We start from the raw sequence: 14,993 nt of genomic DNA on the forward strand, positions 1-14,993 counted from the left end.
CTATCTAAAAAGACAACTCACTAACCTGTGATACCACCTGAATACCTACACACCAGCTCATTCAGTATCAGGAAACTGCTTGGTGTCCAAGGGCTCCTATCTGATGTGGATGAATATAAGTTACAGGCTGCAGGAACTGACTAGCAAAATGAATCTTTACAGCACCATTGCCAGCTGCACAAGACTAATAAAACCAGTAATGCTCTGTGAAAGCAGAGACTTGGCTGTATGAATGGCTTACCCTGCTTGAGCAGTGAGCTTGGACCAGATCATCCACTGCAGAGCCTTCCTTCTAACCTTACCTATTCTGGGATTCTGTAATGGTTTAAGAGGCTGCATTTCATGCAGTCTGAAGCACCACAGAAAATTGAGCAAACTTAAATCAATGATTACTAAGTAATAAACTTGTCAGAGGGCAGCTATTGAAGAGTACAGTTCTTTCTAGATTATTCCTCTTGAATTTAGCCATAGAAAGGGCACCCTAAGGGTGATAGTCCATTATAATTAATCTACTGCTTTGCTGCAGATATTCTTCCCTCCCATCCCTTTACATCAGTTCCAACATTTCATCTGACCTCCATTTTCACTATAAGCTAATTGATGGAAGCACCAAACACACAAACAGCACTATAATGAGGAAAAAAAAAAAAAAGAGACAAGTGATAGCATGGAGGTGGGAGAATTTCCAGTCTTATGCAAAGAGAGGAAGGGAAAAGAACCATGTCTACCAGCAGCAGTGAGCCATTAATGCTGGTTTAGCCATTTCTGTGAAACCTACTCCTTAATGTTAACCCAGATTCTCCTTATAACCTGAAACACATCTTATTAATGAAAGATTAAATCAAAACCTTAACTGTAAAGCAAAACCTAAAATTTAGCTTCAAGACTAACACTCATCTAGAGAAAACACTGTACCCTTCAGAAAACCAGGAACTGTAACACTTTTAACAGGGAAAACTATTAATATAGAAATATAACTAATATTCACCTTTATTGTTTCAAAAAGGTGGTTCAACTGCTACTTGAAAGACCAGACATTTTCTCATATTTTTTATAAAGCAAAAGAAGATTTTAAGAGCACAGGAACAACCTGTTCAATAAATGAGTTCAGAAAGTTGTGATCCTTAAGTATCCTCCATTATGAAAAGTACTTTGATTCTTGATATTAAAAAAAAAAAAAAGAGTCATTATGAGACACGGCAATTTCCACATCTAACTACTTTCACCTAGTGGCCAGAAATTCCTGAAGAAAAACTTGCATGGTGATCACAAGGATGAGAATTCCAAATTCTAGATTCAAAACTAGATGAAAACAAAGAAACTTTCTTGAAGATACTCATGATCAGTCACAGCTTGAGCACCCTTCAAACCCTTATATAAACTTGAAGGGTCCAAATAACTCAAACCAGTTGTGCAAGTTCAGAGATCTCAACCTCTTGTGCTACAGACTGGCAGGAGTCTGCCTGCCACTTAGGTGGGGGGAGGGAAAATGCCTAATGTTTGACTGTACACAAGGCTACAAAATTCTGATTGTACTGGCATCAGTGGCACACACATAAAAAAAATTAACTTGTAGCTAACTTAAAATCTGTCATGATTTGGAGAAAAATTATTTATCTTCATAAGAATTCTGATAAGCAGCCAGACTGGAACATTCTTTGGAACATTCTCTGGCAAATTCTGTTTGCTCCTATCCTGAAGGAACATGGAAAAGAAAACACCTGATCCAGCAGGTACCAACGTCCTGAGAAGTTCACACTGCCACAGTGGGCTCTGCTGCTGGTTCAGAGAAAGACCAGCAGTGAAACTCAGGGAAAGTTCTCTCACACAGCTGCAAGCATCTGCATAATTGACACAGATTTTGCTACAGGGGAAATGCATTTGAAAAAAGAAACTTTCAGCTGTACTGTGTCAACAGGCAAGGCCATCTTTCTTAAAGTTTAAACTAGACACCTTAAAAAGAGCAAAGAAAGTCAGTCTACTTGGTGGCCCTTAAGTCTTTTCCCAACAGGAGGGACATGCTTCTGAAATATATTTTTTTTCTCTTTTTCCTTTTTAAAAATTAATTTATTTACTACTATTATCTAATGCTTCCCATCATCAGACACATTCAATTGCTTTCTGTAGCTTTCTGATTTGGTCAGAATTTCATAGGCTAGGTAGCTACCTAAAATAGTTATTTAAATATATAGTTCTAAAAAATAGTTCTTTAAAAATAATAATTCTAAAAAGTTCTTTAAAATAGTTCTTTAAAGTTCTTCCTACTTGCTGTAGGAAAAATATCAAAAAAAGTTACATTTTGGACATCTTTAAAAAGCCACCTCCTAATTTTATAAATTCAGGAAGTGCAGCCTCTGTGTGGAGTATCTTCTGCTATCCTTATAAAAATTCAGACCAACTTGGTCCAATTTGGAACTCCTAAAGAAAAATACTTTTAGGTTCATTAACCTGGTAGCCTTTTGAGATTTTATTTGTGAAGGTCTCTGAAGAATCATAGTGAGCTTTTTTTGGTTGCCACAGCAATTGGTCCTGACCAAATGCAGGTACCCAGTGTGTGGGAAGTGACTGAGCACCCTCCCTACAACCACAGCCACACAAGTGTGAAGAGTGACATCAGAAGAAATAAAGATATTCAGATACAGAAGAAGCCAAACTTTAGCCCAGTATGGATACCTCAACTTCTCTTGAGTCTTAACAAAAAGTCAGTCAGAATACCGGTGTTGGCAGGAGTCTGGAGATATTGCAGAGCTGATGGGACAGGAAAGGAGGAGGAACAAGGGCATGACTCTGGAGCTGACACATGGCAGGGCTGTCTCAGATTCCCCAGCTGGTTTTGTGCCACAGGACCCCCCTCAATCAACTAATTAACTTGGGACAATTCTGGCTCCCATGCTCTGCACAGCTTATTGCAGCCCTGAAATGTGCTTGAAAGAAAAATCCTGCTGAGCATACAGAATGCAGACAGTCTCCAGGGTACCCCACAAAAAAACAAAACAAAAAACTGCCATGTCCAGATCAGAATTTTTCAAGAAGAGAATTGGCTCAATTTTGACAGATTTTAATGTAAAATTAAAACAATACTGCTCAGCCAGGCTGCCCACAGACAAATTTCATGTAAATGTTCCAGTTCAGAGGTGCACTATAACATTTCAAAGTAGAGATTTAAATTTAAAAAATGGCACAATTATTCTAGTTCTGTTTCTGAAAACAGATGAAGAATTTTGGCAAAAAGCTTTAAACAAAATTAAACTCAAGACAAAGAAAAGGCTTAAAGTATTTTGGTCTAGGAGATTAGAAATGAAGAAAGTTATAAATTATTGAATATAACATCTCTTAAAATTTTTCCAACACTTCCTATTATCTATGGAAGAAACAGATGAAGGAAGAACACCACTGAGAACAATGACTTGTGTGAACTCCCATTTTCACTTAAGCAGCAATGCTCTTTGTTACAGAAGTTTACAGCTGCAAACCAAAATAGGATGCTTTGTCAGTGATGCAAAATCAAACTCTTCAAATTGTCCATTCTGACTTTGCAAACTGCTCGGTGAACAGCTGGACACTCTAACAGTGTCTGTGCAATGACCAATGTCAGGTTTGGTGAAATGACAGCACAGGATGGAGCCAGCAAACACAAATAAAACATGATACTATCTTCCTTCCTAAAAATTTCAATCGCTTGTTTACTCATTGTGATCAGGTAACATTAACACTCTACACCATCTTATTTTTTCCTAAAAAAATCTGAAGGTAAATCAGAGTGACCTTTGCAAGCCTCAGAGACAGACTCAACTGGAAGACTTCACAGCCTTGATCTCAAGCAATGTCATGCTCCATCCTAAGAGAGTGCACAAGTGAAGTAACATGGGCATATACAAAGAAAATATTCTCTTAAGTTAACACTGACAGTAGAGGACTTTTAGGCCTACAGTAAACAGGAGCTAAAGTCCATATTTAATCCTTAAGCCCCTCAAAGAGTCTCAAGATGGGAAAAACCCCACCTCAACTGTAAGAAAATACACAAGGAGACTCTTTCCTTCACTCTTCTGATTCGCTTACAAGCAGTCCTGGACATTCTATTTAAATTCCAATCATATATAAGTAAAACCAGAAACTGCGGTGGCCATTAACTCTTCATATCCAGTTACCATTGTTCAACTTCCACTATGGGCAATTTTAAACTATTTGAAGTGTCATGACACCAGCACTACCTGCACCCAGCCTACAATTGCATTATCTTTGAACATGGCTACATTTGGTATAAAGTTACCTTTGTCTAATTACTCTTTTGTGTTGTTGGGGGATTTTTTTTACCTTGTTTGTTCTAGAGAATAGAGTATTTCAGTTGTGAGGGACCTACAATAATTACCTGCTCCAACTGCTAGACCAATTCTGGGCTGACCAAGTTAAAGCACTTTTTAACAGCAGTGTCCAAACACCTCTGAAACACTGACAGGCTTGGGGCATCCACCACCTCCCTAGGGTGCCTGTTCCAGTGTTTGAAGTAATGCTTCCCAATGTTCAGTCTGAACCTGCCCTGGAGCAGCTTCGAACCATTCCCACAAATCCCATCTCTGGACCCTAGGGAGAAAAGCTCAGCACCTGCCTCTCCACTTGCCTTCCTCAGGGAGCTGTAGAGAGCAATGAGGTCATGCTCAGCCTCCTTTTCTCCAAACCAGACAAGCCCAAAGCCCTTGGCTGCTCCTCACAGGGCATTGCTTCCAGGCCTCACACCAGCTTTGTTGCCCACCTCTGCACGCAAGGACTTAACATATTCCCACAACAGATCTCCAAGGTCATATGTCCTTTCTACCTGAATTCAAGGGAAGAAGATGCAAAAGCAAAAATAATAAAAAAAAATTTTTACCAGGCTGGCACTGTGTTACAGCCCAGAGATCACACACAGGTTTGGCACCACAGCACCTGTGGTTGTGCTACTGCCAACTTCAGCTCGGCAAGGATGACACAGAACTCCACTTCCCTCACTTCATGATACGTTCCTTTGCTACTGCTCCTCACCAAGGAGGCTCAAGTCTGTCTTCTTTCTTTCTACTCCCACACAACAAGCAGAGTGCATGAACACACAGTTTACCCCTATCTACTTGACTCCTGCATACACAGGACAGGTATGTTTGTGCAAAGCCTTTCGAGTAGCAACTTTCCACACATACTTATTTGAGCCCCAGGCTCAGCTCCTGTGTAGAGGCATCACTTCCCTTTAGAGCTAAATACTGGGTTCAACTCCAAAATTATTAAGACTACAAAATGCACATTCAAAGCTAAATGAGTAGGAAACAAAGATTAGGAGTACTGGATTCAGCTACACTTAAAGAATTTGCAAACAGTGCTATACTGGTAGGCCCACCTAGTGAGATTTTGTAATAGAATTACCTCTGTACATTGAGATTCTTTTCCAGTTTTGGCTTTCATCACTGTCCCAAATCAAAGACGAGAATATTTTCATATGTAGCTGTATCAGTAACACTACAATTTCTATATACAAATCACAAGGGTTTCCAACAGCAAAGACCAGGACTATTTTCCCATGCTATCAACAAACTCCTCTATGTTTGCAAAATGCTTCCCTTTGGATCATTCCTTATTGCAATACTATGATGGTTTTATAAAAGAAAAGTGCATCCTGGGTATAAGGAAAACTTACAGTGATTAATGAAACCACAGAACTAAACATCCTTCAGAAGAGAGGCATCAGCTGAGTACTCTCACACGCTATTGAATGACTGAAGTACGTCATCCTGCTGCCTCCGAGCACCACTGCTGCCTCTTCAGCCCCTCCAGACCGGAGGAAGGCACATAAACAAGCAAGGCAGAAGAGAAGAAGTTCTGTTAGGTATGTCATCCGTGATGTCAGCATATCCTTAAATCAACAACTGCTAACTTACTGTCCTCTCTGAACTCAGAGTAACTTGAAAAAAGACAGGGTACCATGCTTTAGAGATGACGACCTTACTGTTGACGGGAAGCCTGGCGGCAGTAGGTTTTAAAAATATCTCAACATCAATTTGCTCGTAAGAGTGAACACTAAAACACTTGCAGAGAATTGCTGTCTATTTTACAGGTGAACTGCACTCCAGTAACTTTCTCACTAAATTAAAACAGTTTTATACTTCTTTGGGCAACAGCTTGTGCTACATCTACAAATTACCTAGGTAACAGTTTTGAAAACCTTACTAGCACCTACTCCTATATTTGCCTTTGGCAGAAAAAGTTTTTGACTCATTTTTACATTCAATTAATCCACACTCACATTCTGCATAAAAAGACTTCTGGAAAAACTCAACTTGCTGGAAACAGTAACTGTAATTACTGACCCTCTTGAAGTCAGCCAAAATTAAATTGCAAAGTAGATTTTCTGGCATTCCAGCTATAACTCAACAGGATGAAGAAAAGCAAGTCTACGAGTAAAAGAAGAAACCAAGCCCAGCATTTGTGAGAACCCAGAAAATGAGACACAAGTGGTGAGTTTATAGGGGAAAACTGAGAATGGACCCTGAACATTCTCCTTCTACATTTGTACTGCATAACAAAAAGGGTAAAACTTCTGCTTTGCTCATCTTCTGTAAAAAAAAAAAAAAAAAAACCATAAAACTTTATTATTAAAAAGGAGAAATACAACTTTATAAAATTTCATACTAAATAAGAAATCATAAACTGTAACTGTATGGCATTTTATCTCCTTACATAACATTATTCTCTTCTCTCTAGTTTTCAGGTTTGTTTTACTTACTGCTCTCTGCAGTTAAGAACAAAGTAAAACCAAAAATCATGGTGTTTCTGTATTTCTCGGGAAAACAGAAAACACCATTAGGGAACTTGTGTGAAATTACACATGACACTGTCAATGAAATTGTCAAATCAAGATTCTTTTCACTTATTACAGGCTTTAAAGTAAGTACAAGGATCACACATTCCTCATCCATGCACAGATATACTATTAGTATGCCACATTAACTTTACTAGCATTGAGACAATTGGCTTATCATGGTGCAAAATTGATGAACATTTCATATTTGACTAATGCTTAAAAAATACAGAATTCATGGGCTATGTACTTGCATAACAGGAAAAAAAAAGAAGTTTCGTAATGGGATAATTTTTGAGCCTATAAGCAAGAACTTCCAGGACTAAAACCCAAATAATTCCTATCTTAAAAACCATTTCCAAAATAAGCTGAAGATTTGCAGTTACTGCTATCTATTGTCATCTATGACACTCCAGGAGAATATTTTCTACCCACATAAGCTATTGCTGATAAAGGGCTGTAAAGTTCCTATAGAGCACAATAGCAACAGGGATTCCCATATGTACTTAAATATAGGTACTGTCAAAGAGACAAGCAATGGTACATTGCTATTTTTTTCCATTCTTAAAATTCTGATGAAAACTAGTTGTGAAAAAAGCTAAACATCAGTCACCAAAAAATAAGACAGTAATCATCAAATGTGGGGAAGGGACAAAAAAAAACACTCGAAGCAAGGACATTTCAAACTTTCAAGCTGGTTAAGAAACCAGGTTCTGACCTGAAAGCAAGTGTAAGTTCAATCAACAAAAAGTCAGCTTTTCCTGAATTATACAGAACTATAGAACACATTTTTTTTCCAAAACTAGTGCCATACTGAATCTAAGTCCAAACCTTGATCTAAGATACAAGATGCCTACAACTATTTTAGACAGAAGTTGCTCTACTGGTCTGGGTCTGGACCTTAAGGCACCAAACCTCATTTATTTTTTTCACAACTGTTAGACAAATATCAAAATAGAAATTTTTTTCAACACAGTGGTCATCAGTCCCCTAAATGCTAAGTCCTATGCTAAATATTCTAACAAATGCTTCAGACCCCAAGGAATTGGAGAAAACAAAACCATATCATCTGCACATGAGAGTTGATACTGGGCAACACAAACTCTTGAGGCAAAACAGCTCTCTCACTTCTCACAGCACAACTATTTGAGTATTGTAACAATTAAAACTCCTGACTGATTATCAGATTTTATCTTTTTAGTTCCAGTAAAGGGAAACAGGAGATCATCAGGTCAATCTGAAAGTCTGTGTGTTTATTAAAATAAATTTGCTAGAATGCAATTCAATAAAAATACCTCTTTAATGTAGACTACTGTGTAAAATTAAGTGAACTTGGAAATAATTTAACTGAGACATGAAAGAACCACAGAAGACCTAAAAGAATTTAATTTGGAATTGTCACACTGGAAGACTAATTGCTAAGTTATCTTTCTCATAAAGAACAAGAAATGGATTTTCTTTCTCAAATAGATTAGGTGAATAGGGGTTAAAAAAAAATCAGTATTTCTACAACTTACCAGTGCACATTATGCTAAGTGTCAAGTATAAAGCCAGATTTTCTGAAAAAGACCATATCAAACCTTCTCAACTAAAGAGAACCAAGTTATGGAAAGAAACCACCAATTACAATGTCATAATCCAAATGGGACAGAATTTGTTAATTGCCAAACCAGGCTATATGCTAATCATGTCAGCAAATACTAACAGGCAGACGACACACTCCTGAGATACAGCAATGGGATGCAACATAAGAATAGCCCTGACCATCAGAGGGTACACCTAATAAAAAACCTGTCTGGCCAATATATGCTGCTCAGCAGAGAAGACAAGAACAGGTGAGCTATTTTTTAACACAGTTGTCATATGCTCTCCCAGAGTCAGCACTCTGCAGTTCAGCATTTTTAACCCAGAAGTAGTATTGTGCATTCTCCAAGATATACAATCAATACCTTCAATATCATAATTTAAATCTGAATTATGACACAATCCGTTTTACATCTGTAAGAACCAGAGCTCCTGCTGTCAAAGTTCTTGCTTCCATAAATAAATTTACCAGATCTTAAGAACAGTAAGTATGAGGAATCTATTTAGTGGATAAACCATACACATTTTTGAAGATAAAGCTGGTTTGAGACTGAAACTTTAAATCTGACTTATATTCCAATCCACCATCACTGTGACAATCTGCATTAAGGTCTCAATGTACTAGGAACAATAAAACTAAATCAAAAATCAAAGATCAGGTTTGTTGCCAAAGTTTTTGATCATGTCAAACGTCCAAATGAGTTAAACTGCTGGCAAGAACCTGCCAAAATACCCAGTGAGCTACTGGCAGCAGAAACTTCACTCACTGGATTCAAGAGACTTTTCTTATTTTATCAGCGTGGCTGTATGAAACAGACTTAAGAGAGAACAAGTCACTGCAGTCTGAAGGGACAACGTAACACCATCACCCCTCTGTACCCCCACGCCCTGTCACACACCCCAGAGTTGGTCTCCCTTAACCCACTACCAACTAACCCAGAGAAAAAAGAAATTAGAACAGTGTGGATTAAAAGAACTGGTTGAATAAAAATGGAGAAACTGTGTCAGAGAATCTCGGGACTTCAAGTGGGTAATAACACAAGTGCAATTTAAGACAGGTCAAACAGAAGCTCTATTAACTATGATCACAGTGAGAGAACATTGACAGCATCTTTCCTGGTTCTCTGGCAAGCGATTGCTGAGACCCAAACCATACATTGTTTCAGAAAAAGGTAAGGAAAAGCAATCCCATCAATGTTAACAAAGCCAGGTACCTCCCCTGGGAGGGATGGACTCCGTAAATCTGTTGCTAAACATACACAATTCTAAGGAGGACTCTGGCAGTAAATGACATGGCAATATGGAGATGGCTCGTGGTGGAGCCTACAGGGATGGCCTGGTACTATCCTATCTGAGATGCAAAGTTGGAAACAATCAGACTGCTAGCTTTTGGTAGAAAAGAACGTTCTTTGAGTAAAGATAACCTCTTAGCCAGACCTCTCAATCTTAACCATTAATGATTTTACCACCACAACTCTTTGACAGCTTAAAAACACATTGTTACCTTCTTCTTCCAAGCCACAAGTAAGATCAACAAATGAGAAATTATACCTACCAAGTCAAAAACACTGCAAGACACAACTTAATAGAAAGTTTAATTACTGAGCAAATTTTAAATTAAAAAAAATTATTTTGATAAAATTGATGAGTTAGTGCATTAGTGGAATGATTAAAATATCTCCTTCACAGATCCCAAATATAAAAACTCCCCCACACCAAAGTTTAGTGATAGGTACTTTGTCCACAAGTAAATTTGTCAGTAAATCAAACAGTGCTGCACACATCTTGCTGCAAAACCAAAAACCCAAGGTACAGAGTATGTAGTTTGATAAAAAAACAGATGGACCTAAGCAGATGAAATCCTAAGTATCAGAAGTTAATGACATCTTGGAGGTAGACGTTTCCTGTTCAAGTACTTTTCAAGAAATATGAAATCAAACATGCTCATCCTTAGCTAGGCAAGTTCCATGAAGAAAATGAAATCAAACTGGCATAATGACCACTACAAGCTAAAGTTTTGTTATAAGAGGCCAAAAGTCTAAGAGATTATCTTGATCAGTTTTTATCACAGCCTTGATCAAGCCTAATTCATTCAACTGCAGTCCTTGAGTCTCTACTAGTCTAATGGGAATATTAGGTAGTAAGCACCAGACATTTTTAATCCCAGAATTACAATTCTTAATCCTGTGATTGACATTTGAGTCCTGAGCAATGAGGCCCAAGTTATTTCATTTGGGAGCCAGGCCGACGTTGAATTACCATTAGAATTCATTCTGCTGAGGAGGAACAAAAATATATCAGGTTTAGTATTGGAGAAAATTATTTTTGATTGCTCCTACTCCATTTTTAAACAATACCTCAAATACCTCTGTAAATGTGCTCCAGTCTGAAATCACTGAAGAACTTAAAACACTGTAAAAGTTTCTGCCTCTAACAAACTGATGCTCACTATAGGTATTCCAACACAATAGCATCTTAAGGAATGCTCCATACACTTACAACAGCAGTGAAAATATTTATTGTAAAAACCTTGAGTTTACACAGAATAATTATGTCCTGCACTGAAATTGCTGTTATTCTGCTGCAACAAAAAGAAAAGCAAATTCCTGACCTCTTTGACTCTTCAGCTACTGTAAAGATTCAAACTTTCATAAGAAAGGAGTACTGGTTTAAATACTTCAGTTGATAATACATAACCAAGTAGTCTCCAGCTAGCCCTGAACACACCGTATATGGCTGCATAAAGAAAATACTTCAGAGTCCTCAAGAAGTATTACTTATCTGGGCCAGCCTCCATCTCCCCCTCCTTCTTATCCCAATCTTTCATAGATAGGCTTGAAATGTTTTGCAGCTGTCCAATACTAAGGCTGAAGAATTCAACAACCACAGCACTATAAAAACACAGGGTGAAAAGCAGCTACGTTCAAGACCTGTTACAGAACTTGAAGAGATTCCCGACTGCAAACTTCTTCAGCAAAATCTGGATAAGGTCCTGAGAGCAGATAAACCTGTAAAATTATTCCTTCTTCCTTCCAGATAATTCTTCAAGTGAGTGCCTACCATATAACTAGTGCAGACTATGCATAACTGCATTGAGTTTTAGCCAACCTCTGACAGCCAAAAATATCAACCACCACCACTGCACACATTTTCTTACTGAGATTTTCAGAAGGTCTGCATAATCTTGCAACTACGAAGTTAGTGAGCCATTTCATATTTCCTGAAACTAAACAGCACATCAGATGATTCACCAATTAGTGTATTCATGAAGCTTTAAGAACCAATCAAAATTTCATTTTTGTTGAAAAATTTAACAGAAATGTCCAGCTGTATGCATGGAGAGAGCATGTGGGCTCTTCGCCTTTATTTAACTTAACTAACAGCTACGTTAGCTGGTGAAAAATATTCAGTGTGTCAAAGTTAATTTATCAAGCTGACAAAGTATAAGGGCTCCAGAAGGTATAGCATACATTTACTAAATTTTAAATACAACATTTTAGCTAGATGTAGCTCAAAGATTAAAATAAGTTGTCCAACAACCAAACCGCACAAATACTTATCAGTCCAGGGCACTTCTTATTGCATGCTTGTTTCAAACTAACGCATAGGCCAGCATATCAGAAAAGCTGATCATCCTTCAGACCTCAAACCCCATAAATCAAAATGTGTTTTTAAACTAGGTGGATATCTTTGGAAGATAGAGGGCTTGTCAGTACAATGCAGGCCATGATCAGATGGAGGGGAGGCACTGCATGTTGCTCAACACAATCAAATCCCTTACCTCCCGCAATACCACAAGGTAAAACTAAGTGCTAATTTCCCCCGAAGGTTGAAACTAGGAAGCACAACTCTTGGGGAAACAAGGCAAGGAAACCAGCCTAAAGTAGACAGTTATTCAATAATTACTTAACTAGCCAACGTATTCCAATACTTTGCAATAAAATCAGTACTCTAGGAGTTTATGATGGAGCATTTACATCAAAAGTTCTTTCATCTACAAAGTCAGGAATGTGCAATTTAGTAAACAAAAAGGTATCCTGTTTAAATTTTACATTTGTTTTCACTATTTGCAGCAATAAATAAAATATCACCACTTTAACTAAATTTTAAGAATAGATAAAATTGCTGTATGGAAGCTACATGGAGTGATCTGAATCCATGAAGTATCTATCAAAAATTGAACTATTTTGCAGGAAGCTATCAGAGGATGAGATGCTTTACAACTATTAACAAAAACCATCACTATCGTTTGATTAGACTAAAATCCATCTCTAAATATAATGAATGAGCCCCAAAAATGCATGCTATACCATCTTGGGTTATAAGTCCGTCATAGAAACATCCAATTTGAAGAACAGTCAGTCATCTCTCTAGAACCTTGCTACAGAGTGACAGGTTTCACATGGTCAAAGAAGACTTAAAAACCCCTTTCTGCCTGAACACAGTTGATTTCTAGTCCCTTGCACTTGCTCCATCTTTTTTAGATGTACCTACCATCATTAAAATAGCAACAGCAGAGAGATTCTAGATATTCCTACAAGCACTAACCCAGGCATTTTTCCAATGCTCTCATACACATGAAGTCATGTCAAGCTACTGCTACCCAACTGTCTGAATTCACCACCTGATTTGTATTGCTAATGTAATCCTGAAAAACAGAGTAGAGGCAGGACATTTAGACCAACTGGAAAATCAAAACAGATCTCATCAGCTCAGTCCACCAGGTCACAAAATTGGTTTGTTTTCTCTCTTTTTGTAGTTTGCTTTGGATTGACAAATAATTCACACGAGAAGTATAGCTATTTCACTCTGCCATATTTAGTTATGTATGAAAATGGAAAGAATTGAATCAATTCTGACAGAAACTCTATTGCTAAGACCATTTCGATATGAGGTCCATTTGAGTATCTTGGTTTACAGACTGACAACTGAATGAAGTAGGAGGTTGCTAACTTGGAAACTTGCCTCCTTTCAAATGTCTCACTGCAGCAAACTCATCAGCTGAGGATATTCAAGGTAACAGGGGTTATGCTCAGGTTGAGAGGTGCCTGAGATCTTCAGCAGGAAGCCTCTAATGGCACAAACTTGCATGACACAAGGTCTTGAGGTGCACGGATCACACGTCAAGATTTCTATGGAAGTAACATTCCCAAACAATACTGGAATTAGCTCGAGTGAAAAAGCATCTTTGGTTTGTGTGGTATGGCCAGGGATCACATCTCACAGAATGGGATATGGTGCCATAAAATGAACAGCATAAAATTTATCACTTACAATCAGAAACAGTGCAGAAAACTTCAACAAGCATTAGAGGAGAGGGAAAAAAATAAGAGGGGAGCATTCCTTAAGTACTCAGAGAATGGAAAGAGACATGTACATGCTGGGTTCATAAGACCACATCACCAGATGAAACACAACTCTGATGAAACAAATACTCAGAGACAAACGTATTCCATGGGATTAAGCTACTGTAATTCTGTGCAAGTATTGAAATACAAAGTTAACAACAAGAGCAAAAATAACTCGATTTACTGCTCCTACAATTCCAAGAAATCATTCATAACTTCGAGTCAGATGCTCATAAAGACCACTCGCAAACTTTTAGGGGCGCTCGGGAGGGAAGGCGGCCTGACGCTTAACGCACGCCCCTCGCAGAAGGGTTAACGGGAGGCTGGAGCCCCGAGGGCTCCTTGGTGGTCATTCCGCCAGGTGATTTCCACACGGACTCGGGCACAGGACACCGCCGACCGCCCCGCTGCTCCTGTGCCGGCCCACGACCACCCCGGTGCCGACACGGGCAGCCCCGGCCGGCCGGGCAGGTCCGAGCCCCGCGGCCGAGGCTCCGCCGCGAACGCTCAGCGGGGCCGGCACGGAGCCGCCCCCCGCGCCGCTCCCGCCTCCCCCGCCCCGGGCGCCCTTCTCCCGGCCGCGGGGACAGCCGAGTCCTCGCCGTGCCTTCCCCCGGCTCCCTCGGGCCGGGACGGGGCGGCAGCCCCCGCCGCCCTCCCGCACGGAGCCGCGGCCTCGGCGGGCGGCGGCGCCCGTGGCCGCCGGGGGGCGAGCGGCGCAGGCAGGTCCCGCCCGCCCGCCGCGCCCGCGCCCCGACCGGAGGCAGCACCTACCGCTGCGCCGTCCCGGCGGGGGCAGCGGCGCCTCAGCGCCGTCCCGGCGGGGGCAGCGCCCGCAGCATCCCCGGCCCGGGCCCGCCGCCGGAGCCGCTCCCGGAGCGACCGGACCGAGCCCCCTGCCTCCCTCCCTCCGCCCAATGTAAAACAGTTCCCCGGGCCCCGGAGCGGAGACACCGGGAGCGACACCTCGCCGGCCAATGAGAGCCGGCCTGGCCCCCCGCGGCGCCAATGGGAGCGGCGGCTTGGCGGGGGCGGGGCGTCGCCCAGCCAACCGGGCCGCGGCGCTGGCGCTGACCCGCTAGGCTGTCTCCGGTGGCCTCCATTGACCACCATCTTGGAGTCGGGCGCCATGCCCGCGCCGGGAATGGGCCGGCCGCTCGGCGGCCATCTTGGGTCCGGGCGGAGTGACGTGAGGGGGCGGGCGGCGGGGAAGGGGCGGCCGGGCGGAGCCCCCGCCC

At 40.6% G+C, this 14,993-nt stretch overlaps 1 protein-coding gene across 2 annotated transcripts in view; it reads right to left on the minus strand.

Annotated features, from left to right (window-relative positions):
* SOCS5 (suppressor of cytokine signaling 5) overlaps positions 1-14,928 on the minus strand; it is a 33,754-nt gene extending 18,826 nt beyond the window's left edge. The window contains exon 1 of one of the 2 annotated variants that reach the window (XM_021552404.2): positions 14,831-14,928. The gene's annotated coding sequence lies outside the window, so the exon portion shown is untranslated. Of the gene's footprint in view, positions 1-14,529; positions 14,633-14,830 lie in introns of those variants that run through there. The other variant, XM_021552395.2, reaches the window with a different exon arrangement.
* Positions 14,929-14,993: the final 65 nt, after the last annotated feature.

This window comes from Lonchura striata, chromosome 3 (genome assembly GCF_046129695.1).
Source record: "Lonchura striata isolate bLonStr1 chromosome 3, bLonStr1.mat, whole genome shotgun sequence".
NCBI lineage: Eukaryota > Metazoa > Chordata > Aves > Passeriformes > Estrildidae > Lonchura > Lonchura striata.